This window comes from Mytilus californianus, unplaced genomic scaffold (assembly GCF_021869535.1).
Source record: "Mytilus californianus isolate M0D057914Y unplaced genomic scaffold, xbMytCali1.0.p SCAF_27, whole genome shotgun sequence".
In the NCBI taxonomy this organism is placed as follows: Eukaryota; Metazoa; Mollusca; class Bivalvia; order Mytilida; family Mytilidae; genus Mytilus; species Mytilus californianus.
Window position 1 is genome coordinate 2,205,871 of NW_026262676.1, and position 11,081 is coordinate 2,216,951.

Genomic DNA, 11,081 nt, shown 5'->3' on the forward strand with positions numbered 1-11,081 from the left:
CGATTTAAGGTCACTTCTGAATGAATTATCCAAAAAGTGGTAAAATTTACTGAAAAATAATGCAATTTTTTAATAAAGCAGTGGTTGGTTTAATTTGAATTCGAATAAAATTGTCAAAACATATTAGAAAATTATCTCAATCAAATGACCGATTTAAGGTAACATCAAATACAATTATCAAAAAAGTTGTCAAATTTACAGTAAAATGTGAAAAAAAAACATAAAAACACCGATGACAGGTTTGGTGTTACATTCATACAAATTTCTATCAAATATGGTCGATTTAAGGTTTCATCTAATACAATTATCCAAAAAGTGGTTAAATTAACTCAAAAATGTTAACTGTTCAACAAAGCTATGTTGGTTCATGTTTACATTTATTGAACTGTCAGTACATCTGAGAAAATTATCTTGATCAAATGACCGATTTACGGTCACATCAAATATAGTTATCAAAAAAGCTGCAAATTTATAGTAAAATGTGGAAAAATTATCAATACACCGATGGCAGGTTTGGTGTTACATTCTATACAATTATCTTTAGAATATGGTCGTTTTAAGGTAACATCTGAATTAATTATCCAAAAAATGGCAAAATTTACTGGAGAATGTTGTAATATTTTTAATAAAGCTGTGGTTGGTTCAAGCTTATTTCTAATACAATTGTCAAAATATATTAGAAAAGTATCTTCATCAAACGACCGATTCGAGGTAACTTGAGATACAATTATCAAAACAGTTGTCAAATTTTCAGTAAAATGTGGGAAAATTATCAATACACTGATGACAGGTTTGGTGTTACATTTTATACAAATATCTATAAAATATGGTCAATTTAAAGTTTCATCTAATACAATTATTTAAAAAGTGGTTAAAGTAATTCAAAATTGTAAAATTTTCAACAAAGCTGTGGTTGGTTATCTGATACGACTGTCAGTACATCTCAGAAAATGATATGGAACAAATGACCGATTGAAAGTAACATCAAATATAATAATCAGAGAAGTTGTCAAATTTACAGTAAAATGTGGAAAAATTATCAATACACCGATGGCAGGTTTGTTATTACATTCTATACAATTATCTTTCGAATATGGTCGATTTAAGGTCACTTCTGAATGAATAATCCAAAAAGTGGTTAAATTTACTGAAAAATAATGCATTTTTTTAAAAATGCAGTGGTTGGTTTAATTTGAATTCGAATAAAATTGTCAAAACATATTAGAAAATTATCTCAATCAAATGATTGATTTAAGGTAACATCAAATACAATTACCAAAAAAGTTGTCAAAATTACAGTAAAATGTGAAAAAAAAACATAAATACACCGATGACAGGTTTGGTGTTACATTCATACAAATTTCTATCAAATATGGTCGATTTAAGGTTTCATCTAATACAATTATCCAAAAAGTGGTTAAATTAACTCAAAAATGTTAACTGTTCAACAAAGCTATGTTGGTTCATGTTTACATCTAATAGAACTGTCAGTACATCTGAGAAAATTATCTTGATAAAATGACCGATTTAAGGTCACATCAAATATAATTATCAAAAAAGCTGCAAATTTATAGTAAAATGTGGAAAAATTATCAATACACCGATGGCAGGTTTGGTGTTACATTCTATACAATTATCTTTAGAATATGGTCGATTTAAGGTAACATCTGAATTAATTATCCAAAAAATGGCAAAATTTACTGGAGAATGTTTGTAATATTTTTAATAAAGCTGTGGTTGGTTCAAGCTTATTTCTAATACAATTGTCAAAATATATTAGAAAATTATCTTCATCAAACGACCGATTCGACGTAACTTGAGATACAATTATCAAAACAGTTGTCAAATTTTCAGTAAAATATGGAAAATTATCAATACACTGATGACAGGTTTGGTGTTACATTTTATACAAATATCTATAAAATATGGTCAATTTAAAGTTTAATCTAATACAATTATTTAAAAAGTGGTTAAAGTAATTCAAAATTGTAAAATTTTCAACAAAGCTGTGGTTGGTCATCTGATACGACTGTCAATACATCTCAGAAAATGATATGGAACAAATGACCGATTGAAAGTAACATCAAATATAATAATCAGAGAAGTTGTCAAATTTACAGTAAAATGTGGAAAAATTATCAATACACCGATGGCAGGTTTGTTATTACATTCTATACAATTTTCTTTCGAATATGGTCGATTTAAGGTCACTTCTGAATGAATAATCCAAAAAGTGGTAAAATTTACTGAAAAATAATGCAATTTTTTAATAAAGCAGTGCTTGGTTTAATTTGATTTCGAATAAAATTGTCAAAACATATTAGAAAATTATCTCATTCAAATGACCGATTTGAGGTAACATCAAATACAATTATCAAAAAAGTTGTCAAATTTACAGTAAAATGTGAAAAAAAAACATAAAAACACCGATGACAGGTTTGATGTTACATTCATACAAATTTCTATCAAATATGGTCGATTTAAGGTTTCATCTAATACAATTATCCAAAAAGTGGTTAAATTAACTCAAAAATGTTAACTGTTCAACAAAGCTATGTTGGTTCATGTTTACATTTATTGAACTGTCAGTACATCTGAGAAAATTATCTTGATCAAATGACCGATTTAAGGTCACATCAAATATAGTTATCAAAAAAGCTGCAAATTTATAGTAAAATGTGGAAAAATTATCAATACACCGATGGCAGGTTTGGTGTTACATTCTATACAATTATCTTTAGAATATGGTCGATTTAAGGTAACATCTGAATTAATTATCCAAAAAATGGCAAAATTTACTGGAGAATGTTGTAATATTTTTAATAAAGCTGTGGTTGGTTCAAGCTTATTTCTAATACAATTGTCAAAATATATTAGAAAATTATCTTCATTAAACGACCGATTCGACGTAACTTGAGATACAATTATCAAAACAGTTGTCAAATTTTCAGTAAAATGTGGAAAATTATCAATACACTGATGACAGGTTTGGTGTTACATTTTATACAAATATCTATAAAATATGGTCAATTTAAAGTTTAATCTAATACAATTATTTAAAAAGTGGTTAAAGTAATTCAAAATTGTAAAATTTTCAACACAGCAGTGGTTGGTCATCTGATACGACTGTCAATACATCTCAGAAAATAATATGGAACAAATGACCGATTGAAAGTAACATCAAATATAATAATCAGAGAAGTTGTCAAATTTACAGTAGAATGTGGAAAAAATTATCAATACACCGATGGCAGGTTTGTTATTACATTCTATACAATTTTCTTTCGAATATGGTCGATTTAAGGTCACTTCTGAATGAATAATCCAAAAAGTGGTAAAAATTTACTGAAAAATAATGCAATTTTTTAATAAAGCAGTGGTTGGTTTAATTTGATTTCGAATAAAATTGTCAAAACATATTAGAAAATTATCTCATTCAAATGACCGATTTAAGGTAACATCAAATACAATTTTCAAAAAAGTTGTCAAATTTACAGTAAAATGTGAAAAAAAAACATAAAAACACCGATGACAGGTTTGGTGTTACATTCATACAAATTTCTATCAAATATGGTCGACTTAAGGTTTCATCTAATACAATTATCCAAAAAGTGGTTAAATTAACTCAAAAATGTTAACTGTTCAACAAAGCTATGTTGGTTCATGTTTACATTTATTGAACTGTCAGTACATCTGAGAAAATTATCTTGATCAAATGACCGATTTAAGGTCACATCAAATATAGTTATCAAAAAAGCTGCAAATTTATAGTAAAATGTGGAAAAATTATCAATACACCGATGGCAGGTTTGGTGTTACATTCTATACAATTATCTTTAGAATATGGTCGATTTAAGGTAAAATCTGAATTAATTATCCAAAAAATGGCAAAATTTACTGGAGAATGTTGTAATATTTTTAATAAAGCTGTGGTTGGTTCAAGCTTATTTCTAATACAATTGTCAAAATATATCAGAAAATAATCTTCATCAAACGACCGATTCGAGGTAACTTGAGATACAATTATCAAAACAGTTGTCAAATTTTCAGTAAAATGTGGAAAAATTATCAATACACTGATGACAGGTTTGGTGTTACATTTTATACAAATATCTATAAAATATGGTCAATTTAAAGTTTCATCTAATACAATTATTTAAAAAGTGGTTAAAGTAATTCAAAATTGTAAAATTTTCAACAAAGCTGTGGTTGGTCATCTGATACGACTGTCAGTACATCTCAGAAAATGATATGGAACAAATGACCGATTGAAAGTAGCATCAAATATAATAATCAGAGAAGTTGTCAAATTTACAGTAAAATGTGGAAAAATTATCAATACACCGATGGCAGGTTTGTTATTACATTCTATACAATTATCTTTCGAATATGGTCGATTTAAGGTCACTTCTAAATGAATAATCCAAAAAGTGGTAAAATTTACTGAAAAATAATGCAATTTTTTAATAAAGCAGTGGTTGGTTTAATTTGAATTCGAATAAAATTGTCAAAACATATTAGAAAATTATCTCAATCAAATGACCGATTTAAGGTAACATCAAATACAATTATCAAAAAAGTTGTCAAATTTACAGTAAAATGTGAAAAAAAACAAAAATACACCGATGACAGATTTGGTGATACATTCATACAAATTTCTATCAAATATGGTCGATTTAAGGTTTCATCTAATACAATTATCCAAAAAGTGGTTAAATTAACTCAAAAATGTTAACTGTTCAACAAAGCTATGTTGGTTCATGTTTACATCTAATAGAACTGTCAGTACATCTGAGAAAATTATCTTCATCAAATGACCGATTTAAGGTCACATCAAATATAATTATCAAAAAAGCTGCAAATTTATAATAAAATGTGGAAAAATTATCAATACACCGATGGCAGGTTTGGTGTTACATTCTATACAATTATCTTTAGAATATGGTCGATTTAAGATAACATCTGAATTAATTATCCAAAATATGGCAAAATTTACTGGAGAATGTTGTAAAATTTTAATAAAGCTGTGGTTGGTTCAAGCTTATTTCTAATACAATTGTCAAAATATATTAGAAAATTATCTTCATCAAACGACCGATTCGACGTAACTTGAGATACAATTATCAAAACAGTTGTCAAATTTACAGTAAAATGTGGAAAATTATCAATACACTGATGACCGGTTTGGTGTTACATTTTATACAAATATCTATAAAATATGGTCAATTTAAAGTTTCATCTAATACAATTATTTAAAAAGTGGTTAAAGTAATTCAAAATTGTAAAATTTTCAACAAAGCTGTGGTCAGTCATCTGATACGACTGTTAGTACATCTCAGAAAATGATATGGAACAAATGACCGATTGAAAGTAACATCAAATATAATAATCAGAGAAGTTGCCAAATTTACAGTAAAATGTGGAAAAAATTATCAATACACCGATGGCAGGTTTGATATTACATTCTATACATTTATATATTCGTTTTTCCAGTGATTGTTTGTGTAAAACTGATAGTCGAAATTCTGTTTCAAAATATATTTTTTGTTTTTCCCGTCGTGTATATGCATGAAATATTTGCCACTGAAACTACACCAACAACCAATCAACCATGTAAGCATCCAATCCAATTAATCAATCGATAAATTTATATCTGAAAATGACGCCAGTTTTCCACATGATAATCTGGTTTATCTAAATATAGTTCAATAGTCGAAGTGAAATCATGTAAAATTTAATATTAAAGGTTGTATTCAAACTGTGATGCTGGTTTCAATGGCGATTAAACCACAAGTCTCATGTTATGCAGTTTGCTATACACGTGTAATAGCACAATATGATTTGTGAGGAATTTGACATTGCAGCCTCTGTAATAATTATTTTATTCCCATTATCAATCAATCAGTTAGTATGAGAATCTTCGCAGGACATCAATCTGTGAAATTATTCTGTATCGATATGCTTATTAGCGTCACTGTTTTAAACTTTAACATCTGTTACAAATCTTAAGGTCAAATTTGTTAAAGGTTCCTGTCTGGTGAATGTTATCTTAGTGTAGTGTTAGCAGACTGTAGATTCAATAAAAACTTTGTCACGGAACCATTGATACTAACAATACGGTGTAAATGTAATATATTTATTATGAATATTACACTAAATAAAATGAAAACGTATTTTCTGTACTAAATATATAAAATATATTAAATTGTTTGGCCTTGGGAAATCACTCAACTATCTGACGAATAATTTTGATCCAGGACTTTGTCAGGAAGCAATTCTTTCGTGGAAAGTACACCAGCTGACAAGCCACTACACTCAACTTGAACAACACAACTGACAAAAGAATGACAAAGCGAAGCTTCATCTGACGGCCCATGCGTGGCAGTGGACCAGCCCCCGCGTGACGGTGGGCTACAATGTTTTAAGGTGTTGAGTTGAGGTTGGAGATGTTAAATGAAAAATGCTTGGAAAATGAATGAAAATTATGAATGATAAGTGAAATATTTGAAAAGGTTCACTTGTTGAGTTCTTTCCCTTGTCATTGACATATTGAAGGTGAATCATGCGGTGGGGTAGGATGGAGGTTGTTTTGAGAATAAGTTTTAAAAGCTGTTGCCACAAGGAGCAATTACTAAGACTGTGATTCAACTTGTGTTTCACGTGACACATTTCTTATTAAACTGCAAGCACGCAACTTTATCTAACCTATATGTTTTGTGACCTCTTAACCGATATTTAATGTCGAGTAACGGGTTATGCAGAAACGGGTTAAGAAAAGTCATCAGCACACTTTAACAGCTGGGAATAATCAACTCGTCTATAAACCATGATTATACAATTCTATAATCTACCATTTATATATTCGTTTTTCCAGTGATTGTTTGTGTAAAACTGATAGTCGAAATTCTGTTTCAAAATATATTTTTTTGTTTTTCCCGTCGTGTATATGCATGAAATATTTGCCACTGAAACTACACCAACAACCAATCAACCATGTAAGCATCCAATCCAATTAATCAATCGATAAATTTATATCTGAAAATGACGCCAGTTTTCCACATGATAATCTGGTTTATCTAAATATAGTTCAATAGTCGAAGTGAAATCATGTAAAATTTAATATTAAAGGTTGTATTCAAACTGTGATGCTGGTTTCAATGGCGATTAAACCACAAGTCTCATGTTATGCAGTTTGCTATACACGTGTAATAGCACAATATGATTTGTGAGGAATTTGACATTGCAGCCTCTGTAATAATTATTTTATTCCCATTATCAATCAATCAGTTAGTATGAGAATCTTCGCAGGACATCAATCTGTGAAATTATTCTGTATCGATATGCTTATTAGCGTCACTGTTTTAAACTTTAACATCTGTTACAAATCTTAAGGTCAAATTTGTTAAAGGTTCCTGTCTGGTGAATGTTATCTTAGTGTAGTGTTAGCAGACTGTAGATTCAATAAAAACTTTGTCACGGAACCATTGATACTAACAATACGGTGTAAATGTAATATATTTATTATGAATATTACACTAAATAAAATGAAAACGTATTTTCTGTACTAAATATATAAAATATATTAAATTGTTTGGCCTTGGGAAATCACTCAACTATCTGACGAATAATTTTGCTCCAGGACTTTGTCAGGAAGCGATTCTTTCGTGGAAAGTACACCAGCTGACAAGCCACTACACTCAACTTGAACAACACAACTGACAAAAGAATGACAAAGCGAAGCTTCATCTGACGGCCCATGCGTGGCAGTGGACCAGCCCCCGCGTGACGGTGGGCTACAATGTTTTAAGGTGTTGAGTTGAGGTTGGAGATGTAAATTGAAAAATGCTTGGAAAATGAATGAAAATTATGAATGATAAGTGAAATATTTGAAAAGGTACCAAGAAACTCTGACGAAATAGTGATGAGAAATCAGATGAGTCTGAGTGACCCCCAAGTATTTAGAATGAGGAATTCCCCGGGATCACCTTCAATAAGTCAACGAATAACACAATAATAAGGTAAACAAAAGAAACAAAATATACTTATAAAGCAACCATGCAGTTCTCCTGTCAATAAAATCGAAGTTGACTATGATATAATCAATGATCAATAGATTCAGCAAGCTGCTGTTGTGCATGTTTTACAGAGGTTGGTTGAGTGCGAATATAACGCACATAGCAATCTGAAGACCAACGACCTAATGTTTTGATCATGTGATCCTCTATGTTAGCCTGACCAGCTGCGGTTCCAGCACCTATTCTAAATGAATGACCTGAAAAGTTTTTAGGATCATAACCGCATAACTCAAGAACATGTCTGACTTTTGTTATAAAGAATTCTCTATCCATGGCTAAATTGCCAATTGATACAAAAAGAGGGTCAGTGTTTTGATAAGACGACATAAACGTTTTCCTGATCTCTAAATATCTTTTTAAAACACGATAAGGACAAATATGACTATTAATTTTGTGTAGCTGAATATCGATACCCTTACGGAATGGATCAGTTTTTGACTGTTTCAAGTGAAAGTTAGCAACATTGTCTGTGAGTGAAATGTCTGATATACATAAATTAATTGCAGGTTCAAATTGTTCGGATTTGATAACAGTTATTTCTCCGCATCGGAGAAAGCCAAAGAAAGAAATCACGCTAGCTGTTTCTATCATGAGGTCAATGAACTTTGAAAAAACTCCCTTTCGTAATCTCTTTATAATTTGTTCTAGAATATCAAAAGTGATTGGTAGCCGTACTCTCTTGTTTTGATTTTGAGATCGTTTGACAGAATTTAAGATCAATGTAAGCCTAGGAAATGGTTTGCCGTTATATAGTTCTAAGGGATCACTACAATTTTCCTTCAAATAGTTGTACCTGATTCCACAGAGATAAAGTTTAATGGTAGAATAATGAAGTTTCAAAACTGTTTGACAATGGGCAACAAAATATATGAGGATTTCTTCCGAAACTGGGGCCAAATTATTTGTAAAGGTCACATTATTTAACAGTAAATATCTCTTAAAATGCATTAAACCAATATCATACACGTCCTTAGTCCTTTTAGATATAGATGTCGTCCATAGTTGTTCGACAGTTTGTTTTAACACCATATTACATCTGAGATTTTGGGACACGGTTCCGAAAAGGGGTCTGCATCTGGTGCCAGGGTTCTGAATCGTTGTATCTGAAATCGAGATAAGGCATCACTTATATCGTTTTGTAAACCTGGCACGTGTTTTGCACTAAAAAAGAAGTTGTTTGTACATGCGCACCATGTTAATTTTCTCATTAACTTCATAATATACAAACATTTTGATCTGCCTTTCCTTATAATCTCGACTGTAGACATATTATCAGACCAAAATAACACTTTTTTTGTTTTCCATGAGGCGCCCCATAAAACAGCTGCCACAACGATTGGGTACAATTCAAGAAATGCCATTGAATGTTTACTGTTTGTGATGTTTTTTATTTCGGTCGGCCATGAAGAATAAAACCACTTTCCACCAAAATATCCACCAAAACCTATAGTTGACGATGCATCTGTGAATAATTCCATATCGTAATTAGATATATATGTAGAATTATAAAACATATTAATTCCATTCCAATTCTTTAGAAATCGAAACCAAAATTCAAGATCTATCCGACATTCTTTATTTAAACGCACATAATGATGTAATTCTTTCGCTTTGGTTGATAAATTAATAAGTTAAGACACAAATGACCTGCCGGGTAGTATAACTCTTGAGGCAAAATTTAAATGCCTAAGCAGCTGTAGAACTTCTCTCTTAGAACAAGAGGATTTGACACTTATACTTGAAATAAACTCACAAATTCGATCAACTTTTTCCTGCGGTAAACGGGCTTCCATTTTTTGTGAATCGAGAATGATGCCAAGATATTCAAGACACGTTACAGGGCCAACAGTTTTGTGCATCGCTATTGGAACATTTAAGCGTTTAAAAATCATCATCATTAATGCCATTGATCGCTCTCCGTCAGCGTGTGGCGGATCTATAGTTAAGAAATCGTCTAACAGGTGTAAAATGTTATTGACCTTGTAATTGTTTGTGGCAATATAACATATTGCTTGTGACAAAGTATCGAATATAATGGGACTAGATCGGCAACCGAAAGTTAATCGCACATAGAAAATATATTTTTCCTCCCATTTAATGCAAAACAAAGGCCATTGTGAAGGTAAAATAGGACAATTTTTGAATGCATTGGAAATGTCGTACTTACATAACCAGGAATTTTTCCCGTATTTCAGGATAATATCTATAGCGTTGTCGATCTTAACGTATGACATAGAGCAGATGTCTTTGTCAATTAATTCATTGATGCTAAAATGAGTATCACTTTGATGAGGTGCCGATAAATCCAATATAAGTCGTTTTTTCTTTGAATATTTTCCTTCCGCAACTCCCAACGGATTGACACGGTAACTTGAAAATGAAAGTGTATCAAAAGGCCCGTACATAAATCCATTTTCACACTCCTTCCTTAACAATGCATTTACTACGTTCGGTTGTGATCGTGCAGACAAATTATTACGACATTCAAGGGTTGGTAAACTAGTCACAGAAACTTTAGTGTCAAAACCATATTTTAAACCATTGCATAAATAAAATACAAAAGATTTGTCACTGTGATTTCTAAGTTCATTTTGTAATACTTCTACGTTAATCGGAGTAGTAGCATGTAGGGGGAAGTTAACATTTGATAGTCATTTTTCGGAACCGAAGCTATGCTTTGATGCAGGAGTACCAGTCTTAGCAACAGTGTTTTTAAAAGCGTGGTTCTTTCTATTTTTCTCGCTATCGTTATGCGAAGATTGACGATGACAGGCGGTTACACTATGATCATAGTTACGACAATTGGAGCACATGTGTAAGAAAAGGCATCGGCCGTCTTTATTACAGCCAGACATGCTATTGAAATTATTGCAAATTTCTTTTCCGTTGTGATAAAAACGCTTCCTACCACGAATATCAGAATTACCACTATTTTTCGTTAGATGTGGGGTAGATACGTTTTTCTCTGATAATTGCAATGGACAGAATTTTGTGTCATGGTCAACC